Genomic DNA, 24,894 nt, shown 5'->3' with positions numbered 1-24,894 from the left:
GAAATCTGTTCAGGATTCTTGATTGGATCTGAGGGACTGAAGTGTCTTAATCAATCGTCAAATTAACCATTGAAACTCTAAACAGACTTTTCAATCATGTTGCACGACAGTTAATGTTGAATCTGGTGAAATTTCTATACGAAATGCCCAACGTTTAACCCAGAATCCCAGAAAAGGTTCAGTACTTTTTTCCATCCACCTGATTATCGACGCAGTCAACAGTTAACGACCATTATTAACCTAACTCACCCCAAAACAAGCTCTATTGAAACTTTTCAGTCTCAAACTTCGAAACTGCATCGGACCACCTGAAATCCTGCATCGAAACTTTTCGATGAAACAGACGTGTCGGAAAACAATTCTCGGGTCCAGATTAGGGGTAGTTTGGGAAGCAATTATTCGGTTCAGGTATTTTCCTCTACAGAACGATTCCCGATTATTTCAGTCCACCTCAAGTTGCTGAAAAGTGCTAACTGCCGGCCTGGAGTAAACCTGGATTAAGGGTAGGTGTTATGAGCGGGGAAAATTGTTTTCTAGGATATTGAGGTGTAGCAATGGACTTAGCTGGATTAGATTCTATTTCTGTACGAGCGGAAGGATATAATAGAAATATCTTCATATACGTATCTCGCTTTTAAGACCTGGACTTAGGGGATGTAAGAGCAAGGGGATGTGGTTATACAAGGTATTTTTAAGGTTGAGACTTCCATTCAATTTCACAAACACATTCAATACTCGATTCTTCAACCCTGTTCTTACTTTTACTGAATTTTATTCGATATCTATGCAAGGAACTCTTTTTTTCAATTTTGATCTGGAATTTTTTACATTCGGTCTGGAATTTTCGACTGTAATGAAAATTCTTGTGATTCTATTGATGAAATTGTGGATTTATTCACTGTAGCTTGTCAAAAAAAAAACGGTAAAATTTCGAAAAGGTTAAACTGACCTTCGCCCATCTGAAGACCTGGAATGGTTAAACAACTCATATTAGTGAAAATCATATGATTCTATCTTCAGTTAAATTTCGAAAGATTGATATTTTTTGCTGATTTTTTCAATGCACAGATATATAGGGGGAGTCCGAGAGAGTTGATACCCTTTTCACTCTGAAGCCACTTAAGTTGTATCTGTGAATGGTAACAACTCATTTTTTTGCTTGAAGATATCATGCCCAAATAGGTAACGATAGATAATAGTAGAGTGATGGTGGGATTAACATTTTGGGAACAGCAATTCTTCTTTAGGAACTGAAAATTGGCTCATGTCTACCTAACTCATGGGAGAATTGAACAGGGGGCGAGGGAGATTTGACCATAAGTTCATTTATCAGGAAAAACATTGAAAGAAAACAATTTTCAATGATTAACGATTATCTATGTCAAGGTTTCCATCATCAGATGTATCAGCGTATGAAATACGTATTTTCTATTTCAGAGTCACTCTCACTTATTTCCGAGATGTTTTTTACTTTTTTGAACCTTTATATGTTTTTTATGGTAATTTCTATTATTCAATTTTCTTTTTTTGAATCAAGCTATTATCCAAGCTCAGTGCGGGAAACTTGAACCACTGATAATGTCTCCCGACCATAGCATGGGTCAAGTCTCCCGCACCCCTTTAAGTCTTTTCAACAGATGTTTTCTTGAAACTTTTACAACTATTATTAAAAAGGCTCATCGTGTGTGAAACAATATTAATCGATGAAATCAATAAAACTAAATAACACCAGGCACCTATCCAACTTTTCAGACAGTGTAACAAACAAAAATTACTCAATTTCTTACTTCCTAACAACAAAAACACGTTCAACCCTCTCACTCCCGAACTGTTCTGATGGCGGCCAAAATGGAGCCGCCACTAGTTGTACCTTGTTACGAGTATGTCGCAAGCTATTTACGATACCGGTAGCGCGAAATTTGAATTGAAATATTCGAGGTGGTTCAAGTCTCCTTCCTCAGCAAGTCACCAAAATTTCTGGAATGGGTAAATGATCTTGGAAAATCTTTTCTCCCCAGAAAATCGTCCAAGAGACGCCCCTGCCTTCCCCACCGAACTCCTACCAACTATCATAATTTATTTCCGTCCTATTGGAGGTGCCTTTTTCCGATATTCAATCGGGAAATTTTCAATTATATTAATGGCTTTCAGCGCAGTCATTTTCCACTTTAATAACCACTTTTTTTCCACGACGATGATTCGCGTAAAGTGCTGACTTGAGAAGTTGGGCCCTACGCTGCGTCGATATTCTGCATGCAAACTACTCCGGGATTTTAGCGAAGATTGCACCCGATATTGGATCCGGAATAGGAAATAGCTGTTTAGGAACTGGACCTTCGAGTGGGATCAGCGATCGGATTGTGGGGGTCAACTGTCAAGTGGGGTCCCTTTAAATGAATTTTTCGGTTGATAGAGTCTGGCTTCCGCCGACCAGACATGTTCATCGGACGTAAAAACAATGAAGGACATTGTTGGGAAATATTGGTGAACTGGCAGGCATGCATTCACATCATAACATCTTAAAATTCGAACCTGATCTTCTTGAAATCCCCGAAAAAGTGATAAAGTTGACTGTAATTCCAGAACCTTGGGAAATTCGGTCCAAATTAATAAATTTCTTTAATTTACGATTTAAGACAATGGAAAAACTGTTTGAATCATACGAATCGACCAACGGGTTAGAATTCTATGAATATTAGGCGAGAAAAATTGCATTCTATCGCAATAAAGCGCTTCAAGATAGTAAAAATCGTCAAATTTTGTTTTTATGTGCTGGATCAATGAAATCCAGTAATTTAATACTTCAATAGTTGCTCTTTCGGAATATGTATGGCTGTATCCCGTTGCCGAGAATAAATTTACAAAAAGACTCAAAAACAGAACTATCGGTGTTTATAATTTCTTAGGGCTACTTGCGACTGTGTGAACTCCTGTGAATGAAGAGACCCAACCGTGACCTACAGATCCTTCCACACTCCGGCCATGGATAGTCAACAACCAGATCTTGCCGTCGCTGTACTCTTCTCGAGTCTCCATTATAACTGTGGACCAAAGACCTCCACTGTGACCTGTCCAACGCTAGTTGTTCCCAGTTATGATTGGCATTAACTGATTTTAGGGATTGATGCAATATATCTTTAAACCGCTTATACTGGCCTCCTGGTTTCCGAACTCCTTCTGTGAATTCACCACACAGAGCTATTTTGGGGAGTCTTGTGTCTTGCATTCTCAGAATGTGGCCGCTCCATCTGAGTTGGGCCCTCGATACTTGAGTCCCAATTGTTATACAACTCGTGCGCTGTAAGACTTCTGCATTCGAAACTTTGTCGAGCCATCTGGATGTGCATTATTTGTCTTAGATGACGTTGTTGCGTTTGTTCAAGCTGTTGAATATGTCGCCTGTAGGGCGTCCAGCTTTCGCTTCCGTAAAGAAGCGTTGGGTGGACCACTACTTTGTGAACGTCTTGGTCTTCAGATTGAGGTCGTGATTTTGAAACACTCTGTCCTTTAGCTTCCAGAATGACCATGATGCCGAATTGATACGGTTGTGTATTTCTCTGTCTAGGTTAGCCCTAGTATTTATGAAACTTCCCAAGTATTAGAATTGCTCAACCTGTTCTAGAGTTTCATCCTCAATGTATCACAATTAGCTCTTCTATTGTTTTTTCTGGCAAATACTCGTGTCGAAACTCAACCTTCGAAAAATTTCCAAAAAGATCACCGACATCTAGGATAAGTGAATGTTCCTGTGAGGAGGAGTTTGAAAGCCACAAGACTTAAGTCTAATCAACATTCAATCCGTTAGAACAATCCATCAAACTCAAAATTCAATTATGACCTTTTCATCTCTTCCAAAATCTTAGGGGAATCTTTGGAAAATTGCGTATCCTTTCCAGGTTTAAAAATTTCGATTCAATCTAACAATATCCACCCAGGACATGATGTCACAATGGCAATGCAGAAAATAACATCGGAAAATCTATCAGATTTCATTAAGGAAAGTATGGTTACGCAAACCCTCCAGCAGGACGCTAGGGAATGGCGTTGTGGATCCAATTGGAAACGATCTCATAACTTAGCCAATATAAGGACGTTTCCAGATTTCTCCAGATACCTACTTGGGATCTCCTTCGAATAGGGCAGGACAGGCATTGAGAGGATAAATCCAGATATGAAACTTTCCATCTGTCGCAATAGTTTTGAATGAATTCCAAACATTAATCATGTTGATCATTCAATTTAGTTCTTATGGACATGTCTTCAAGGCTTTTTTAATTTTCAGATCTTGAATAGACAACTACTGAACCCATTTGGTAGTTGAACTGTTAAATTTCTTTGAACCAAAGATTTGATGCCTTGATAGGAGCCTTGGCAACGCTGATTATGGAATGCAGCAGGAGACATCGGAGATTTGCAATTTTTGAAAAATTCCTATCTGAACTATGAAAATGCTTACAATAAATTCAGCTTATTCGAACACTCATATTTTCATACCGATCAAATTCCATAATGCCAAAAATTTGGTTCCGCCCGGGATCGAACCGGGGACCTTCTGCGTGTAAAGCAGACGTGATAACCGCTACACTACGGAACCTACGTTATAAACAAAAAGCTCCAAGATTTTCTAAAATCAAGAATCACATAAATGTAAAATTCTTATATACCAAATAAATTGGTTCCATCGGGTACCTCCTGCGTGAAAAAGAAACATGATGACCCACCGAAAGCTACCTGGTTGGTTCAAATCTTCGAGAAGTTTTCTTATGATCAGAAATCAACCTGTTAAATTTTCAAGAAGGTACCATGAAATTGGCTCCACCCAAGGACCAACTTCGTTTGAAGCAGACGTGATAAGATAAACGATGTACTACATAGCCTGCCTGATTGATTAGAGGCATAGATTTTTTATAAGCAAGAATCACATAACTGTCAAATTTTCATGTACCAAATAAATTGGTTCCATTGGGTACCTCCTGCGTGAAAAGGAAACATGACGATCGCTTTACTGCAGAAACTACCTGGTTAATTCAAATCTTCGAGAAGTTTTACCATGATCAGAAATCAGTTATCTGATGAATTTTTATGTAGGTACCAATAAATTGGTTCCGCCCAAGGACCATCTTTGTTTGAAGCAGACGGTATAAGATAAACGCTGTACTACATAGCCTGCCTGATTGATTAGAGGCATCGGAAAGAATTCCTACCATAGACAACCTGTCATCAGGAGCAGTTGAGTATTGAACTTTCCTATACCAAAATATGGTTCCGCCCGGGATCGAACCGGGGACCTTCTGCGTGTAAAGCAGACGTGATAACCGCTACACTACGGAACCTACGTTATGGGTAAAACGCTAAGAAAAGATTTTCTATAATCAAGAATCACGTAAATGTGAAATTTTTATATACCAAATAAATTGGTTCCATTGGGTACCTCCTGTGTGAGAAAGAATCATGATGACTTACCCCTACACTGCGAAAGCTACCTGGTCGGTTCAAATCTTCGAAAAGTTTTTCCATGATCAGAAATCAGCTATCAGATCAATTTTCATGTGGGTACCAATAAATTGGTTCCGCCCAAGGACCATCTTCGTTTGAAGCAGACGTGATAAGATAACCGCTGTACTACGTAGCCTTCCTGATTGATTAGAGGCATCGAAAAGAGTTCCTATCATAGACAACCTATCAAAGGAAAGCTGTTGAGCATTGAACCTTCCCCTACCCAAAAATGGTTCCGCCCGGGATCGAACCGGGGACCTTCTGCGTGTAAAGCAGACGTGATAACCGCTACACTACGGAACCTACGTTATGAGTAAAACGCTCCTAGAAGATTTTCTATGATCAAAAACAACATAAATGTCAAATTTTTATACACCAAATAAATTGGTTCCATCGGGTACCTCCTGCGTGGAAGAAAAACATGATAACCCACGCCTAAACTGCGAAAGCTCCCTGGTTGGTTCAAGTCTTCGAAAAGTTTTTCCATGATCAGAAATTAGTTATCTGATAAATTCTCATGTGGGTACCAATAAATTGGTTCCGCCCAAATACCATATCTTTGTTTGAAGCAGGCGTGATAAGATAACCGCTGTACTACATAGCCTGCCTGATTGATTAGAGTCATCGAAAAGAGTTCCTATCATAGAGAACCTATCATCAGAAAGCAGTTGAGTATTGGACTTTCGTCTACCAAAAGATGGTTCCGCCCGGGATCGAACCGGGGACCTTCTGCGTGTAAAGCAGACGTGATAACCGCTACACTACGGAACCTACGTTATGAATAGAAAGCTCCGAGAAGATTTTCTATAATCAAGAATCACATAAATGTCAAATCTTGATTTACCAAATAAATTGGTTCCATTGGGTACCTCCTGCGTGAAAAAGAGATATGATGATGCTTCACTGCGGAAACTACCTAGTTTATTCAAATCTTCGAGAAGTTTTCCCATGATCAGAAATCAGTTACCTGTTAAATTTTCATATGGGTACCAATAAATTGGTTCCGCCCAAGGACCATAAGCGTTTAAAGCAGACTTGATAAGATAACCGTTGTACTACGTAGCCTGCCTTGTTGATTAGAAACATCGAAACGAGTTCCTATTATAGAAAACCTATCATCAGAAAGCAGTAGTGTATTGGACTTTTCTCTACCAAAAAATGGTTCCGCCCGGGATCGAACCGGGGACCTTCTGCGTGTAAAGCAGACGTGATAACCGCTACACTACGGAACCTACGTTATGAATAAAAAGCGCCGAGAAGATTTTTTATGATCAAGAATCACATAAATGTCAAATTTTCATATACCAAATAAATTGGTTCCATTGGGTACCTCCTGCGTGAAGAAGAAACATGATGACATACCCCTACACTGCGAAAGCTACCTGGTTGGTTCAAGTCTTCGAGAAGTTTTCCTATGATCAGAAATCAATTACCTGTTAAATTTTCATGTGGGTACCAATAAATTGGTTTCGCCAAAGGACCATCTTCGTTTGAAGCAGACGTGATAAGAAAATCGCTGTACTATGTAGCCTGCCTGATTGATTAGAGGCATCGAAAAGAGTTCCTATCATAGACAACTTATCTTCAGAAAGCAGTTCAGTATTGGACTTTCCTCTACCAAAAGATGGTTCCGCCCGGGATCGAACCGGGGACCTTCTGCGTGTAAAGCAGACGTGATAACCGCTACACTACGGAACCTACGTTATGAGTAAAAACCTCTGAGAAGATTTTTTATGATCAAGAATCACATAAATGTCAAATTTTTATATACCAAATAAATTGGTTCCATCGGGTACCACTTGCGTTAAAAAGAAACATGATGACCCACCCCTACACTGCGAAAGCTACCTGGTTGGTTCAAGTCTTCGAGGAGTTTTCCTATGATCAGAAATCAGTTACCTGATAAATTTTCATATGGGTACCAATAAATTGGTTCCGCCCAAGGACCATCTTTGTTTGAAGCAGACGTGATAAGAAAACCGCTGTACTACATAGCCTGCCTAATTGATTAGAGGCATCGAAAAGAGTTCCCATCATAGACAACCTGTTATCAGAAAGCAGTTGAGTATTGAACTTTTCTCTGCCAAAAGATGGTTCCGCCCGGGATCGAACCGGGGACCTTCTGCGTGTAAAGCAGACGTGATAACCGCTACACTACGGAACCTACATTATGAGTAAAAAGCTCTGAGAAGATTTTTTATGATCAAGAATCACATAAATGTCAAATTTTCATATACCAAATAAATTGGTTCCATTGGGTACCTCCTGCGTGAAGAAGAAACATGATGACATACCCCTACACTGCGAAAGCTACCTGGTTGGTTCAAGTCTTCGAGGAGTTTTCCTATGATCAGAAATCAGTTACCTGTTAAATTTTCATATGGGTACCAATAAATTGGTTCCGCCCAAGGACCATTTTTGTTTGAAGCAGACGTGATAAGAAAACCGCTGTACTACATAGCCTGCCTAATTGATTAGAGGCATCGAAAAGAGTTCCCATCATAGACAACCTGTTATCAGAAAGGAGTTGAGTATTGAACTTTCCTCTGCCAAAAGATGGTTCCGCCCGGGATCGAACCGGGGACCTTCTGCGTGTAAAGCAGACGTGATAACCGCTACACTACGGAACCTACGTTATGAGTAAAAAGCTCTGAGAAGATTTTTCATGATCAAGAATCACATAAATGTCAAATTTTTATATACCAAATAAATTGGTTCCATCGGGTACCACTTGCGTTAAAAAGAAACATGATGACCCACCCCTACACTGCGAAAGCTACTTGGTTGGTTCAAGTCTTCGAGGAGTTTTCCTATGATCAGAAATCAGTTACCTGTTAAATTTTCATATGGGTACCAATAAATTGGTTCCGCCAAGGACCATTTTTGTTTGAAGCAGACGTGATAAGAAAACCGCTGTACTACATAGCCTGCCTAATTGATTAGAGCCATCGAAAATAGTTCCTATCATAGACAACCTGTTATCAGAAAGGAGTTGAGTATTGAACTTTCCTCAACCAAAAGATGGTTCCGCCCGGGATCGAACCGGGGACCTTCTGCGTGTAAAGCAGACGTGATAACCGCTACACTACGGAACCTACGTTATGAGTAAAAGCTCCGAGAAGATTTTTTATAAGCAAGAATCACATAACTGTCAAATTTACATATACCAAATTGGTTCCATTGGGTACCTCCTGCGTGAAAAAAGAAACATGATGACCCACCCCTAGACTGCGAAAGCTATCGGTTGGTTCAAGTCTTCGAGCTGGTTGGTTCAAGTCTTCGAGAAGTTTTCCTATGATCAGAAATCCATTACCTGTTAAATTTTCACGTACCATAAAATTGGTTCCGCCCAAGGGCCATCTTCGTTTGAAACAGACGGGATTAGATAACCGCTGTACTAAATAGCCTGCCTGATTGATTAGAGGCATCGAAAAGAGTTCCTTTCGTCAGAAAGCAGTTGAGTATTAAATTTTCCTCTACCAAAAGATGGTTCCGCCCGGGTTCGAACCGGGGACCTTCTGCGTGTAAAGCAGACGTGATAACCGCTACACTACGGAACCTACGTTATGAGTAAAAACCTCTGAGAAGATTTTTTATGATCAAGAATCACATAAATGTCAAATTTTTATATACCAAATAAATTGGTTCCATCGGGTACCACTTGCGTTAAAAAGAAACATGATGACCCACCCCTACACTGCGAAAGCTACCTGGTTGGTTCAAGTCTTCGAGGAGTTTTCCTATGATCAGAAATCAGTTACCTGATAAATTTTCATATGGGTACCAATAAATTGGTTCCGCCCAAGGACCATCTTTGTTTGAAGCAGACGTGATAAGAAAACCGCTGTACTACATAGCCTGCCTAATTGATTAGAGGCATCGAAAAGAGTTCCCATCATAGACAACCTGTTATCAGAAAGCAGTTGAGTATTGAACTTTTCTCTGCCAAAAGATGGTTCCGCCCGGGATCGAACCGGGGACCTTCTGCGTGTAAAGCAGACGTGATAACCGCTACACTACGGAACCTACATTATGAGTAAAAAGCTCTGAGAAGATTTTTTATGATCAAGAATCACATAAATGTCAAATTTTCATATACCAAATAAATTGGTTCCATTGGGTACCTCCTGCGTGAAGAAGAAACATGATGACATACCCCTACACTGCGAAAGCTACCTGGTTGGTTCAAGTCTTCGAGGAGTTTTCCTATGATCAGAAATCAGTTACCTGTTAAATTTTCATATGGGTACCAATAAATTGGTTCCGCCCAAGGACCATTTTTGTTTGAAGCAGACGTGATAAGAAAACCGCTGTACTACATAGCCTGCCTAATTGATTAGAGGCATCGAAAAGAGTTCCCATCATAGACAACCTGTTATCAGAAAGGAGTTGAGTATTGAACTTTCCTCTGCCAAAAGATGGTTCCGCCCGGGATCGAACCGGGGACCTTCTGCGTGTAAAGCAGACGTGATAACCGCTACACTACGGAACCTACGTTATGAGTAAAAAGCTCTGAGAAGATTTTTCATGATCAAGAATCACATAAATGTCAAATTTTTATATACCAAATAAATTGGTTCCATCGGGTACCACTTGCGTTAAAAAGAAACATGATGACCCACCCCTACACTGCGAAAGCTACTTGGTTGGTTCAAGTCTTCGAGGAGTTTTCCTATGATCAGAAATCAGTTACCTGTTAAATTTTCATATGGGTACCAATAAATTGGTTCCGCCAAGGACCATTTTTGTTTGAAGCAGACGTGATAAGAAAACCGCTGTACTACATAGCCTGCCTAATTGATTAGAGCCATCGAAAATAGTTCCTATCATAGACAACCTGTTATCAGAAAGGAGTTGAGTATTGAACTTTCCTCAACCAAAAGATGGTTCCGCCCGGGATCGAACCGGGGACCTTCTGCGTGTAAAGCAGACGTGATAACCGCTACACTACGGAACCTACGTTACGAGTAAAAAGCTCCGAGAAGATTTTTTATAAGCAAGAATCACATAACTGTCGAATTTTCATATACCAAACAAATTGGTTCCATTGGGTACCTCCTGCGTGAAAAAGAAACATGATGATCCACCCCTACACAGCGAATGCTACCTGGTTGGTTCAAGTCTTCGAGAAGTTTTTCTATGTTGAGAAATCAATTACCTGATAAATTCTCATGTGGGTACCAATAAATTGGTTCCGCCCAAGGACCATATGCGTTTGAGGCAGACGAGATAAGATAAATGCTGTGCTACGTAGCCTGCCTTGTTGATTAGAAGCATCGAAAAGAGTTCCTATCATAGAAAACCTATCATCAAAGAGCAGTTGAGTATTGAACTTTCCTCAACCAAAAGATGGTTCCGCCCGGGATCGAACCGGGGACCTTCTGCGTGTAAAGCAGACGTGATAACCGCTACACTACGGAACCTACGTTATGAGTAAAAGCTCCGAGAAGATTTTTTATAAGCAAGAATCACATAACTGTCAAATTTACATATACCAAATTGGTTCCATTGGGTACCTCCTGCGTGAAAAAAGAAACATGATGACCCACCCCTAGACTGCGAAAGCTATCGGTTGGTTCAAGTCTTCGAGCTGGTTGGTTCAAGTCTTCGAGAAGTTTTCCTATGATCAGAAATCCATTACCTGTTAAATTTTCACGTACCATAAAATTGGTTCCGCCCAAGGGCCATCTTCGTTTGAAACAGACGGGATTAGATAACCGCTGTACTAAATAGCCTGCCTGATTGATTAGAGGCATCGAAAAGAGTTCCTTTCGTCAGAAAGCAGTTGAGTATTAAATTTTCCTCTACCAAAAGATGGTTCCGCCCGGGTTCGAACCGGGGATCTTCTGCGTGTGAAGCAGACGTGATAACCGCTACACTACGGAACCGACGTTATGAGTGAAACTCTTCAAGATGATTTTTCATAAACAAAAATCACATAACTGTTAAATTTATATATACCAATTGGTTCCGCCTGGAGTTTTTCTCCGTGGAAGGCAGGCGTGTAGGTTTCTACATAAATTAGTAAACCATTACCTTTTCAGATAGTTACCAAAAATTCACCTACAATCTTATTACTCAACCAGATCGGTGCAATAAATTCATTGGCATGATATTGTCCTATAATTTCCATCAATCATCAATATCATGCAATAAAATGTTTTATTTTAGCTGCATCTGCATCGATTACTAAAGATACATAACATTAATCTGTAGGAAGTAGGAAGGAAAGAATAGTATTCATAACTATGAATTCCAATTTATATTGTAAAAAGTTGATCAATACCTATAAAATCTTGCAAAAACACCAACACAATATGTCCAAAGGACCTGGCTAAAAGCAATAATTAACGAACATCGATACCCACCAATGCATATCGGATAAACCGCATGTAAAACTGACCCACTGTCAGAACACTGGATGTGGCCGACACGCTTCCCATTTCGCACTATTTTATTGACAGGCACGAAACCAGCAATTTTCGACACTTTGTCTGGCATTGTCTACTGCCGGACCCTGAGTTTATCGCAAATACGCCATTTAATGAATTTCCCAGATAACTTCCGACCCCCGCAAATTGCAACTTCAATGCTGCTGCTTAGAAATGGAGCTATCAAGCAGCAATCGAAATTGTTTGGAAACAAGCCTGCACTCCATTGCAGTTTCTATTCAGTCAGGGAATAATTGTTTTCTATGTTCTGCTGTGTATGTTATATTGTACGGTTCCAGACTAATATTGACACGTCTATTTGGATTTTCCTTCATATATTACGAGGATATATTGAAAAATTCTTAGCCTACTATAGAACCAAACAAAATTTCAATGTCAAAATATTTCATAACTCAATACATTCTCCTCTTAATTGGATACATTTATTACAGGGAACCTGCAACGTCTCTAGACCTTTAAAAAAAAATGTTTCTTCTTGCTCTGCAAACCAGACCTCCACTTTTAATACCTCCTCGTTGGAAGAAAATTTACGACCTTTTAAACTTTTTTCCAGTTGATGAAAGAGATGATAGTCGGATGGAGCCAAATCTGGTGAATAAAGGGTGTGTTCTAGTAATTCAAACCCTAAATCAGGAATGTTTTGCATGGCATCATGAGATTTGTGTGCAGGGGCGTTTTCCTGCAAAAACAAAACACCTTTGGATAGCTTTCCACGTCTCTTCTCTTTAATTTTTTCTCGTAGAGTGGTCAGTAATGTCGAATAGTAATCTTCGGTTATTGTTCTACCCTTATCCAAAAAATCAATCATGATTACTCCATGGCAATCCCAAAAAACTGAAGCTAGAACTTTTCCAGCAGATTTTTGGATACAAAATTTCTTAGGTCTTGGAGAACCAGAGTGTCGCCATTCCATCGATTGTTGCTTTGTTTCTGGATCGTAGAAATGTACCCTAGTCTCATCCATAGTAACAATTCGGTTTAAGAAGTCTACATCGTTTTCAAATCGAGCTTTTATCCTTGCACGCTTTTGGTCCACATTCAAACATTTGGGGATCAAATTTGCAGCCACTTTTCTCATGTCCAAATTGACGTGAACTATATGATGACTCGTTCATATGAAATATTTAGTGCTTCAGATATCCGTTTTAGCCCTATTCGACGGTCTGATAAAATCATGTCATAAAATGCATCGATATTTTCGGGGACTGACACAGAAACTGGCCTTCCCCATCGGTCATCATCTTCAATGGAAAATTCACCTTTTCTGAAGCTTGCAGTCCAATTTTTCACGGTCGCATACGAAGGACGTTGATCACCAAAGGTATTAAGCATATCTTCGTAAATCTGCTTACCTCTCAACCTTTTTAAATACAGGTATTTGATGATGGCTCGAAACTCCAATTTTTCGATTTTCACAATTTCGGTGGACATCTTCTTTCTTTTAATTTATTGAGCAACTCTGGTTTACTTTTTTGACCTCAAACTTCACACTGACACTTCTAATGAGTTATTGTTCGTTGCTATGGTAACGCAATATTTTTTTTATGCATGAAACTGGTCTAGGCTAACTAGATATCAATACATCCTCATACAACGTGCCAAAAAGTCTTCATTCAACGTCATTGATTAAAGATTCACCAAATCCCTTTCCCCTAGAATACATTAAGATTTTCCACGGAGGAAAAACCCTCAAAATGGCCTCAACCCGGAACGGAGTTGGAGAGGACTTACAAGGGTATAACGGATGAAACTTTGGCGTCCGTATAAACTTATATATTTACGGCATATTATTCTTTTGCATCCTCAGACATTTTTCACATTATCCCACCTAATATGAGTTTCCTGAAACAGTAAATGGAACGGAATGAAAGTCTTAATGGGGCAGATGACCGATTCCCCACCGTAGGGGAAATTGGAGAACGTTTCACAGCGGGAAACCTGCGAGTTTGGCCGCAATGGAGCAACGGTATAAGAGACCGACCATCTGAAATGGATGAAATTTCAGAAGTCTACGCTAGACGTTGCTTCTGTGCAGGATGGGCCTATCGTTCCTCTGTCATCAAAATAATACCAGAAATTTTGAAATTATTATCATTGAGAACTTCCAGTGTTTAACACTCAATGCAGCCTTGGGTTTCAAAAAGATTTGAAATGATTTCATTCATTCTTGAGTTGGAAATCTATAACAAATGAGTTTCTTTTAATAGTTCTGAATTAAGCCGTTGAATAGCATAAGGACCATATTGTGTACCTACGTGTGTAATACGCAAACACACATAGGTTTCAACTATACTCACTTCACTTTTATTTTAGCACTCGGTTGGCCATGGAAATTTGACACATTTCACTCTGTATAGTACGGAAATGTGGGGTTATGAAGCTTGTCAAAACATTTTTTGGTTTTAAATCAACGCTATGTTGCCCGTTCTACGTAAAAGTTTCTGTTATTACGTATTTTATCACAATGTCGAATCTCTTCGGAAAATATGTGACGAACATAATTGAAGTTTATACAAACTGATTGAAGGCATACCAAATCCAGTTATTTGCATGGAAAATACAAGAGATCAGTATAATATCATAATATGCACTAGCTTGAGGAGAGTTAATGTTCGTTATCTTCTTTGGCTAAAGTTTGAATACGTTACATCCATTGTAGATTTCAAAAATATTAACCCGAAGAAGAAATACATATGATGCAGTGGTTGGGAATGGGTATCTCCCGAAGATATTAACAGATGATTACAAGAGTGTTTAATTCTTCAACAAAAATCATCTTGTATCAACATAAGTACAAGGGATTAAAGGAAGTTTCAATCAAGATGAACTTCACCTTTAAACAAAAATTTCACATGAATAAACAATTAGCAGGACAACTGGCACGTATTTGTTTCTGTTCATCTTAATACATTGAGAGATAATTAGGTATTTATTGGTACCTTAAGACATTTACAATGTATAGAACGAGTCAAATGTAAAATAAAAAAATCAATTTTCGAGAACTTATTCTACGATGACATTCATCGAAAATCCTGTAGTGAACTTTTCTCATTAATTCACTCAAACATAAAATTCTCAAATGCCACCACTTTTTGGGGTCTCCCAATAGAAGGAAATTCTTTGTCATCCTCTTCATTCACAATCTTTCTGATTGTGGAAATATTCAGCTGAAATATAAGTCGTTTAGTTTCATATGAAATATTATATAAATTCTCTTACATTGAATATGTTCGCTACCGTCTGACGTATTGTGGATTTTAGAATATCAGGGTATGACTATTTGTATGAGCGGGCCTGAATTCTAAATAGCACTTCCCGAAACCCTGTCTCTTTTTTCAATCACTTTCGGCATTTTCGTAATAAAAATTGATATTAGTTGTGGCAACGGCGTTATGACATTAACGACATTTCATGAGTGCCAACCTTACTCCGTTCTAGTAACAAAAACTTGAGAAAATTATTTCATAGCCAACTGTCTGCTAAAATAAACGTGAATGGAGTATATATAGATGTTTTCAAATAGATGTTCTTCTATGACTAACTTTTTCGTTCTCCAATATTAGGTGCCATAGAAAGAGAATCTAAAATAAGATTTCCCACTCTTTTGCAACACAAGGAAGACATCTCAATACAGAATAACAGCTCGATTTACCAAGCTCACATTATCCAATTCATAATAATCTGTCAGCATCGCATTCCTCATCGATAATGGAAAAACGCATTACATCACATCGCCGATCATTCTTTGTTGCTATTTAACGTTACAAACAAGTACCTTACGCAATTTTTCGATCATATTGAATAATAAATAATTGAACAATCGACTTAACGGTTCTCCATGCATGTTGCAACGTTTTTCTCGTTTTAATTGAAAATTATCGATCGTGGAAAAATCGGAACGCCTAATGAGATGTGAGTAGTACGGGACTAGTCGACAATGGTATGCCGAGAAGTTGCGTAGTTGTAGGCTCTCTGGATGAGATATACTTATATCGAGCTCCATGAAATTTTCAGATTTATTACTAGAAGAGTTGCTCTTTCAGAATATGTACCACATTTCTAATGATGGTTACTTTTATCGAGAGATAAACGACTCGAAAGCTGACCTTCGAAAAATCCTGAAAAAGATGGGTTCAGTTAAAAATTCGTCAAGAGCGAACGGTTGCGCCGAGATGGATGAAATTCTCAGATTTATTACTAGAAGAGTTGCTCTTTCAGAATATGTACCACATTTCTAATGATGGTTACTTTTATCGAGAGATAAACGACTCGAAAGCTGACCTTCGAAAAATCCTGAAAAAGATGGGTTCAGTTAAAAATTCGTCAAGAGCGAACGGTTGCGCCGACATAGATGAAATTCTTAGATTTATTACTAGAAGAATTGCTCTTTCAGAATATATATCACATTTCCATCTACGGTTACTTTCATTCAGAGATAAACGACTCTAACGTTGACTATACAAAAATTTCCAAGAAGATGGAATCAATGAAATAATCGTCAAGACCGAAAGGTTGCATCGAGCTAACTTACGTTCCATGACGTGAAGTAATAACTATGTGAAGGTCGCATTACCTGTGTTTTAATGCAGCTGTTCATTTATCAACATTCCGCAGCAAGAAATTCCATTTTTTTTTTATTCATTGAAGGCATTGAAGGCAATGGAGATATCATAGAATAGGGTTCTGGAGTTGAATGTATCTGGGATGGAACCTACATATCAAGCTTCAGTGGTGTATAGTGATGCTTGAAAAAACAATAAGTTAAATGATATGCATAAGTATGGCTGGTATAACCTCGGGCTGCAACCCTTAAATATTATGACGAATGTACGTCATGACTGTTAATAATCGCTTATGAGGCAATAGTCTGGCACGCCAAGGCAAGTCACAGTCACAACAGTACGAGGAAAACCCACAATCTTAGAATGTAAAGGCAGGCCATGGTCCTTTTTACAACCAAATGTAGGAAAATGGTTGTATCAATAAATATTTATTTTGTATGCAGTTATAATGCTTTATACTTTCAACAGGTTCCGTAGTGTAGCGGTTATCACGTCTGCTTCACACGCAGAAGGTCCCCGGTTCGAACCCGGGCGGAACCAGCTTTTTTAATTTTGCGGTAGCTAGACCTAAATGATTAAGCCAGTGGTATGATTTCATTCTTGTCACTTCAAACGACCTAGATTATTCTAACGATGCTTATATTTCCCATATTATCAGAGATAAAAGTTGAACTGGAAAAAGTTCAATGGAGGACCGCGTTGCTCTCAAAAAATATTCTAAAAGATATGATAGTATTTTATCTAAATTCAAGGTGTATGTGAAGGTGAGACTTTTTTTAACAGAAGGTAGAACCTTCCTCAGTCCCGTACTTGAAATGTAATGAAACTTTGTCTAAATTCTAGGGGTTGTAGCTCAGCTATCTTGAATATTTTATATACTCGTAGACAATTTTTGGTGAATTTTGATGACTTCTAGCTTCTGTCAAAAAAAGTCTCACCTTTGAAAACACCCTATACACAAAATCGTCTGCAGCAACGGATTTGAGGCCTTAAGGCTTATTTCTGTGATTTGCATGGTAACATGCGTCAGAAATCAGGGAAATAAGTAAGCTCTCCTCAAAATCGTTGGTGCATCACTTTTTCAAATTCAATTTGTGTAACTTCACCGTGAACGATTTTCGATCTTTGATGGGTCCAACAACCTACAGTTACCTTCTCTCCTCCCGAAACCTCTAGAATCGAATTTCTATTCGCGCTAGACGCGGAAACACCGCTCTCAGAGATTTATAGGACCTATTACATACATTCGAATTCCCGGAATACAAGAATTATTGACCAGATACAAAGAAATAGGATATGGAGACGGCCCGGGCAGATATAAGTAAGAAATATGGAACGCCATTGAGCGCAGCTGGATTTTTATGCTCCTTCTGCGGCTTCGCAAGCCGGGAACAGTATGTCTCTTCTTCTTTCTTCCAGGAAGGAACATAACGTCCATAAGTAAAAGACTGAATGGGACAAGGGGACCGGCGTCTTCCGTACAGGGTAACGCATTGGGGTTACTGTTTGGATGGAATCAAATCGACCATCGAGATCTCTTAATTCATAGACGACAAAAAATGTACGGGGTGAGTCAGAAAAAATGGATGAATATCGAACAGGAGATTCTAGAAAAAAAAAATAATTGAATCCAGCTGAAATTGGGAGAAATATCCAAATTTTTTTCTCAAAAATCAGATTACCTCTGAAATTCATCACTAGAAGAGTTGCTCTTTCAGAATATGTATCACTTTTAGCTTTAAGCTGATTTTTCTGGAAGATACATTCGTCAAAATTTTACCTTTGATAAATTCCGAAAAAGATGGGGTCACTTAAAAATTCTTCAAGACCAAACCTTAGCACTGAAGTCCATGAAATTCTCAGAGGATATTCCTAACTAGTTTATCCGACTAAAAAAAAATCGGGAGTTGTCTGAACAAACCAGTTTTTGCCTGGTGAAGTCGCAAACTTGGTCCCCTCAAGATCTCCAAAAAAAAAGGGCGATAAAGTGGAATGTTTTTTCTGAACCTTGGGAAATTCGTTCCGAACTAATCAATTTTCTCAATCTACGATTCAAGACAATGCAGAAAAGTGTTTAAATCATCCAAATCGACCAACGCATTAGAATTCCATGAAAATTAGTCTCGAACGATATTCAATTCTATCGCAATCATTGAATCTATACAATATCTATATGTCTATGATCGCAATAAAGCCAACTAGAATTTTGGAGATTTATTACTAGAAGAGTTGCTCTTTCAGAATATGTATCACTTTTAGCTCTACGATGATTTTTCTAGGAGATACGCATGGCTAAAGTTGGACTTCGAAAAATTACGAGAAAGATGCTTACAGATCCGTCAAGCCCAAAGGGCTGCTCCGAGTTCGATGAAATTTTGAAATTTATTACAAAAACAGTTGCTCTTTCAGAATATGTATCACTTTTAGCTTTGAGCTGATTTTTCTGGAAGATACATTTGCCAAAGTTGACCTTCGAAAAATTCCGCAAAAGATGGGGTCACTCAAAAATTCTTCACGACCAAACCTTAGCGCTGAAGTCCATGAAATGTTCAGAGGATATTCCTAACTAGTTTATCAAACTAGAAAAAAATCGGGAGTTGTCCGAACAAACCAGTTTTTGCCTGATGAAGTCGCAAACTTGGTGCCCTTAAGATCTCCTAAAAAGGTGATAAAGTTGAATGTAATTCCTGAACCTTGAGAATTTCGTTCCAAACTAATCAGTTTTCTCAATCTACGATTCAAGACAATGCAGAAAAGTGTTTAAATCATTCAAATCGACCGACGCATCAGAATTCTATGGAAATTTGATATTGAATTCTATCGTAATCATAGACTCTTTATCATATCTATATGTCTACGATCGCAATAAAGCCAACTAGAACTTTGGATATTTATTACAAGAAGAGTTGCTTATTCAGAATACGTATCACTTTTAGATTTAGGCTGATTTTTCTGTGAGATACATATTATGTCGAAAGTAGACCTTCGAAAAAAATGGGGTGACTTAAAAATTCTTCAAAACCAAACGGTTGCAGTGAGATCCATGAAATTTCCAGAGGATATTCCTTACTAACGTCAAGACGTTTCGATGAATAAAAATATTCGTACCCCTGGTGGGACTCGAACCCACAATCCCCGGCTTAGGAGGCCGATGCCTTATCCATTAGGCCACAGGGGCTGTGCTAATTTAGAGAAAATAGTGTATCATAGATATTTTACCTAGTTTTTTTCAATTACTGGTTTTCCAATACTGAAATCCAAACTATAATCACACTACACCAAAAATTAAAAAGAATTGTCTGATAAAATATATTGAAAATCGTGGAGAAGGGGCTTAAACAGACATTAGCCAAAATACCATTGAAATGACAAATGCATCACTGATTATGAGATATGAGATTAAAAACTGAGCTCAAATTTTTCAAAACTTTTCACGTTTTCTCAATCAATATTTTTTTATGACAGCTATTTTCCTAAAAGCAAGCAGGTTCCGTAGTGTAGTGGTTATCACGTCTGCTTCACACGCAGAAGGTCCCCGGTTCGATCCCGGGCGGAACCATCTTTTTATTCAAGCTCTAAAGGTGTTGACCTAGCTACTTTTTCAAAAAGGTAACTTCGAATAAAGGTATGTGGTTCCGTAGTGTAGCGGTTATCACGTCTGCTTTACACGCAGAAGGTCCCCGGGCGGAACCAACTTTTTTTGTTTTCAGTGGGCGTTCAACGAACAGCAGAGAAGGTTTGTAGGGGAAGCTTTAACCTAAAAGTCTTTGACCAAAAACAAATGCAAATATTCAAAGATATTCTTCTATAAATCGATAGAGGCAATGTAGTATAAAGACTAGAGGTAGGTAGTCTCCAGGTATATTTATAGTAACAGGGCGCCTCCCATCCATAATTGGAAAATTTGAATACTGAACCACTCAATTAGGGAATCCAGACCACGTGACTTTCAACTGTCAAATATGGCGCTTGGTTGGCAAGCAGAGATTTTTGTTTCACTTAAATTTCTTAAAAAAATGGTGAATATCATTATAGATAATGTACATACACTAATGTCACGTTCTTATTCATTCAATATATAATTTAGAAAATGTTTTGTTAGCCTTGCATGAATTGAAATTCAATAATTATGGGTTTGGTGAGTTCAGAGCAAAACATCATTGGTGCTTTTTCACCTAATTCTCTTCGCTGTTTTTGTAACAAAACTTGTGTGGATCCTTTTCATTATGTAGGACCTTTTGTCAAATAATCAAAATATTATTCTCTATAATTTCTTCATTGAATTAACCATTTTGGTGTAAGTATCGTTCGATTTGATTAATGGAAATAAATCATGCAAACTTGTTTGCACTGTATTCATTAATAATTACTGAAGTACAATAAAATTTATATATCTATGTATATGTTTTTAGTATAGTAAATAAATGCAGATCAACACAATTGAGTTTCTCTCAAATATTTTTATTGTTCAAACATACGTCAATTTTACTAATGTGAGTAACATTTGATTGTTAGGACTCAGTACTGTTGTTGATGTTGATGAAATGTGAGGTTCTATTTCTGGAAAAATAGCTGCTTTGATGAATTTATGATCGAACCCACAATAATACTTCCACAAAAATACATTATTGATATGGTCCATTAGTCACCGAGGAGTGTTTCGAACTTTCTTTTCTAAGTCTTCTATTTTTCTGGTGGCAAAGTTGAACTGCTCAACCTCAACTTGTGTACTTAACATGGTCATTGTCAAGTCTGTTTGTTTAGCACAGCCTCTCAATCTGCTTTGCCCTGCTTGCTCTGTATCACCCAGATTACTTCCTTCGTTACACTAAAAAATGAATAGAAAATTTTACATATTTTTAGAAAGTTAAACCTTTATACAAACGTATTCGAAAGAAATCACTGTATATTCAGTTTCCCTTATAGGTATATGAATACAGACACATAGATATTCTTCTTAGGTACCTACCCGTTATGAAATGTCTGCTACATACTCCTTGGTTCCTAATAATTGATTCAGTTAGATCTTCTCTCTTGAGCTGCTAACCACATATCCCTTCTTCGTTAATATGTAGGTAATGCACAGATTTTGTCACAGTAGGTATACGAAAAAATCCTTATGGTACCGATCTGCACGACTTCCACAATTAACCATAATACTTGTTACAGGCATTTTTCTTTCGGAATAAAACTTAGTTCTCACTATTCACTATATATATATCAAAAAAACTAAACGATATTTAACACCAATCAATGTTAATTATTGAGAAAAAGCTTCCAAAAGTTCCAAATTACGAAAGGTAACCAAACGTTGTTTGCCAACCGACCGCCATATTGAAATATTTTGACAGGTGATTGGATTGCCTAATAGAATGAAATTCAGGGAAAGTATCGAATAAAGTCTCGTTGTATGTCGACCAAACTCCGGAAAGCGTAAGAATACAATCAAATAGGAATGAGGGTAGATATTCCAACCCCATTTTTTGCGAAACAAACTTTATTAGAAGTTCTAGCCCGAACAGGAACAGCCCTGGCCATATGTTACCTGTTAGAGTTGGATAATGCCGGTTTGATAAGAAGGGGAGCTGAGAAGGCGATGTTATTGAAACTGGGACAAAGCGGTAAAACATTACAAAGGATATAGAGTGTTCATAGTCCTGTCATTCTCAAAGTAGGGGTGTATCGACTTTTTTCACCATATGAGGAACGAGTTGTAGGAGGTTCCAAAAATATGTTGGAACTTTGGATTGTAGTCAATCAGTTGCAGAGCGATTTCTGCTGAGACAACGATAAAGCGGGATGTCTCATTGACTTTGGTGTAATTTGCAGCCTAAGTGAGGCAGCATCTGAAACAGAAATAAGGTCTCGAGGATAACACAAAGTGCTTTCTCCTAGATCCATAAAATGATATTATAAGGAAGCCAATAAATGTAGATTCCTCATTGTGATGAAGAATTTAGATGAAATGCATTTCCCGCTGTTTTACTGACTTGTAACTTTAATTATTATGAAAATAAGGAACTAATTAACAAAGTATACCTTCCATAAACTCATCATAATAAGAATTCATATATTTTCCCTGAAAGACGTTTTTTACGAAACTGCGATTGATTGACATGTTAAGAATTGAAATTTTGATTTTTAGAATGAACATTTCGACTAGATATACTCTATTCATATTTATTTTAGCAGTTGGTCGACCATGAAATAATTTTCTAAAGTTTTTGTAACTAGAACGGAGTAAGGTTGGCACTCATGAAATGTCGTTAATGTCATATCGCCGTTGCCACAACCAATATCAATTTTTATTACGAAAATGCCGAAAGTGGTTGAAAAAAGAAACAGGGTTTCAGGAAGTGCTATTTATAATTCAGGTCCGCTCATTCAAATAGTTAAACCCTGATATTCTAAAATCCACAATACGTCAGACGGAAGCGAACATATTCAATGTAAGAGAATTTATATAATGTTTCATCTGAATCTAAACGACTTATATTTCAGCTGAATATTTTCACAATCAGAAAGATTGTGAATGAAGAGGATGACAAAGAATTTCCTTCTATTGGGAGACCCAAACAAGTGGTGGCTTTTCAGAATTTCATGTTTGAGTGAATTAATGCGAAAAGTTTACTACAGGATTTTCGATTAATGTCATCGGAGAATAAGTTCCCGAAAATTGAATTTTCGATTTTTCATTTCACTTGTCCTATACATTGTAAATGTCTTAAGGTACCAATAAATACCTAATTATTATTATTATATCAATGAATCCTGATATCCTGAAGTCTACTCCTCCTTTAAACTATCACTTCCATCCCAATACTTAACACAGGTAATGGAGTCCGCATTTTGGCCAGAGGGAGTAACCGTTAATAGGTTTTTTATCAGACGTCGGCTGATGGATCCTCCTTTTCCGAAAAGTCCATCTCGGAACATGGAAACGACAAAAGTGGTAGACCTAAGTTCAAGATAATGCAGATAAATGCACGAAGCATTGCTAGCAAGTTCACATCTTTGGAAGTTTTACTTAGTTCTTCAAGCCCGGATTTACTGAGTGTGGCTGAACATTGGTGTTCTTCAGAGAAGTTATCCTACATGACGATAGCAGGTTATCAGATTGCTTCCTTTTATACCAGACCAAGCCGCGAACATGGTGGTGTTGTTATTTATGTCAGGTCGGGCCTCCGAGTACAGCAGCTTAATGTGACTAAATACTCAGTGGAAATGCACTGTGAACTGTGTGCAGTTAAGATAAAATATGGTGAGGATACTTTTTGTGTTTTAAGTGTTTATAGACCTCCTTCAGGTGATTGCGACCTGTTTCTCAATTCTTTAGAATATGTACTTACGTACTGCAGTACTGCCTCTGATGTTATTTTCTTATGTGGAGACCTCAATATAGACTATCTATCCCTCTCTCCACAATATCGATCTTTAAATGACTTGTTTTTACGTCATAATCTATCAGTTACCTCAAGGGACCCAACTAGGGTTGTTACAGGTTCGAATGGCCTAACCTCCTCCACGAAGGTTGATTATATAGCCACTAATGCTAACTCTCAATTAGTTCATGCAAGTGTGTTTGAAGCGTTCATTGCTGACCATAGAGCAATTATACTAGAATATGTTTGTCGTGGTAACGATCCTTGCGCCTCTAAGGAAAAAATAATGAGAACTATGTCGGATAATAACTGGAAGATTTTCTATTCGTTAATTGAGCGTGCTGATTTTCAGTGGATACATTTTGATTCGGCCCTTGAGGACAAGTTCGAGAAGTTTGTTACCTTAATGAAGTCAACATTTGACACAGCCTTTCCACTAAAACGTATAAATTGCTTTCCTTCTCGCCAAAAACCTGGTTGGATCGATGCCACAATCATTTCAGCTCGGGACAATTTGAGGAACCTGCACTGGCTGACGAAGAACTTGAACACGCTCGAGGCTTCACACTTATATAGTAGTGCGAAATCTGAGTACAATCAATTATTGAAGTTCTCTAAATTGGCTTACAACAAAAAAATTCTACATAGTTCAGATAATGTTTGCAAAACAGTTTGGAAGTTAGTTAATAAGGAATTGAATAATAGAGTCAAATCCGAGAATAACATCACTCTCCGGGTTGACAATGAACTCATTTCTTGTCCACAGAAGGTGTCGGAGGCCTTTGCCAAATTTTTCACCGAGGTTAATGCTGCCTCTGTTCATACATATTTTGGCGTTTCCCTTTCTAGTTCTTGCACCTTGCAGACTTCCCTTAATAGTAATTTCTTTTTCTTTCCTGCTACTGCCCAGGAAGTTTCGTCTACCATTTGCGGACTGAAGAATGGTGGTAGCCCAGGACCTGATATGATATCAGCCAGAGCCCTCAAGGTCTTGGCTCCTTT

At 38.1% G+C, this 24,894-nt stretch overlaps 1 long non-coding RNA gene and 18 other non-coding genes across 19 annotated transcripts; 3 read left to right on the top strand and 16 right to left on the bottom strand.

Moving 5' to 3' along the window:
- Positions 1–4,521: 4,521 nt before the first annotated feature.
- On the bottom strand, positions 4,522–4,594 carry Trnav-uac. Its single transcript has one exon. It is a non-coding gene; the product is annotated as a tRNA-Val (tRNA).
- A 666-nt stretch (positions 4,595–5,260) lies between these two features.
- On the bottom strand, positions 5,261–5,333 carry Trnav-uac. The gene has a single exon. It is a non-coding gene; the product is annotated as a tRNA-Val (tRNA).
- A 393-nt stretch (positions 5,334–5,726) lies between these two features.
- On the bottom strand, positions 5,727–5,799 carry Trnav-uac. The gene has a single exon. It is a non-coding gene; the product is annotated as a tRNA-Val (tRNA).
- A 395-nt stretch (positions 5,800–6,194) lies between these two features.
- On the bottom strand, positions 6,195–6,267 carry Trnav-uac. The gene has a single exon. It is a non-coding gene; the product is annotated as a tRNA-Val (tRNA).
- A 388-nt stretch (positions 6,268–6,655) lies between these two features.
- Trnav-uac lies at positions 6,656–6,728 on the bottom strand. The gene has a single exon. It is a non-coding gene; the product is annotated as a tRNA-Val (tRNA).
- A 393-nt stretch (positions 6,729–7,121) lies between these two features.
- Positions 7,122–7,194, bottom strand: Trnav-uac. Its single transcript has one exon. It is a non-coding gene; the product is annotated as a tRNA-Val (tRNA).
- A 393-nt stretch (positions 7,195–7,587) lies between these two features.
- Trnav-uac lies at positions 7,588–7,660 on the bottom strand. The gene has a single exon. It is a non-coding gene; the product is annotated as a tRNA-Val (tRNA).
- Positions 7,661–8,053: 393 nt separating this feature from the next.
- Positions 8,054–8,126, bottom strand: Trnav-uac. Its single transcript has one exon. It is a non-coding gene; the product is annotated as a tRNA-Val (tRNA).
- A 392-nt stretch (positions 8,127–8,518) lies between these two features.
- On the bottom strand, positions 8,519–8,591 carry Trnav-uac. The gene has a single exon. It is a non-coding gene; the product is annotated as a tRNA-Val (tRNA).
- Positions 8,592–8,983: 392 nt separating this feature from the next.
- Trnav-uac lies at positions 8,984–9,056 on the bottom strand. The gene has a single exon. It is a non-coding gene; the product is annotated as a tRNA-Val (tRNA).
- Positions 9,057–9,449: 393 nt separating this feature from the next.
- On the bottom strand, positions 9,450–9,522 carry Trnav-uac. Its single transcript has one exon. It is a non-coding gene; the product is annotated as a tRNA-Val (tRNA).
- A 393-nt stretch (positions 9,523–9,915) lies between these two features.
- On the bottom strand, positions 9,916–9,988 carry Trnav-uac. The gene has a single exon. It is a non-coding gene; the product is annotated as a tRNA-Val (tRNA).
- A 392-nt stretch (positions 9,989–10,380) lies between these two features.
- Positions 10,381–10,453, bottom strand: Trnav-uac. Its single transcript has one exon. It is a non-coding gene; the product is annotated as a tRNA-Val (tRNA).
- Positions 10,454–10,846: 393 nt separating this feature from the next.
- On the bottom strand, positions 10,847–10,919 carry Trnav-uac. The gene has a single exon. It is a non-coding gene; the product is annotated as a tRNA-Val (tRNA).
- Positions 10,920–11,311: 392 nt separating this feature from the next.
- Positions 11,312–11,384, bottom strand: Trnav-cac. The gene has a single exon. It is a non-coding gene; the product is annotated as a tRNA-Val (tRNA).
- A 5,593-nt stretch (positions 11,385–16,977) lies between these two features.
- On the top strand, positions 16,978–17,050 carry Trnav-cac. The gene has a single exon. It is a non-coding gene; the product is annotated as a tRNA-Val (tRNA).
- Positions 17,051–19,615: 2,565 nt separating this feature from the next.
- Trnar-ccu lies at positions 19,616–19,688 on the bottom strand. Its single transcript has one exon. It is a non-coding gene; the product is annotated as a tRNA-Arg (tRNA).
- Positions 19,689–19,996: 308 nt separating this feature from the next.
- Trnav-cac lies at positions 19,997–20,069 on the top strand. Its single transcript has one exon. It is a non-coding gene; the product is annotated as a tRNA-Val (tRNA).
- Positions 20,070–20,487: 418 nt separating this feature from the next.
- Positions 20,488–21,729, top strand: LOC123319452. Its single transcript, XR_006538489.1, has 2 exons — positions 20,488–20,529; positions 21,472–21,729. It is a non-coding gene; the product is annotated as an uncharacterized LOC123319452 (long non-coding RNA).
- Positions 21,730–24,894: the final 3,165 nt, after the last annotated feature.

Source organism: Coccinella septempunctata, chromosome 1, assembly GCF_907165205.1.
Source record: "Coccinella septempunctata chromosome 1, icCocSept1.1, whole genome shotgun sequence".
NCBI classification, from domain to species: Eukaryota; Metazoa; Arthropoda; class Insecta; order Coleoptera; family Coccinellidae; genus Coccinella; species Coccinella septempunctata.
Note: the sequence above shows the minus strand (reverse complement) of the source record. Positions and strands in the feature narration are given on the sequence as shown.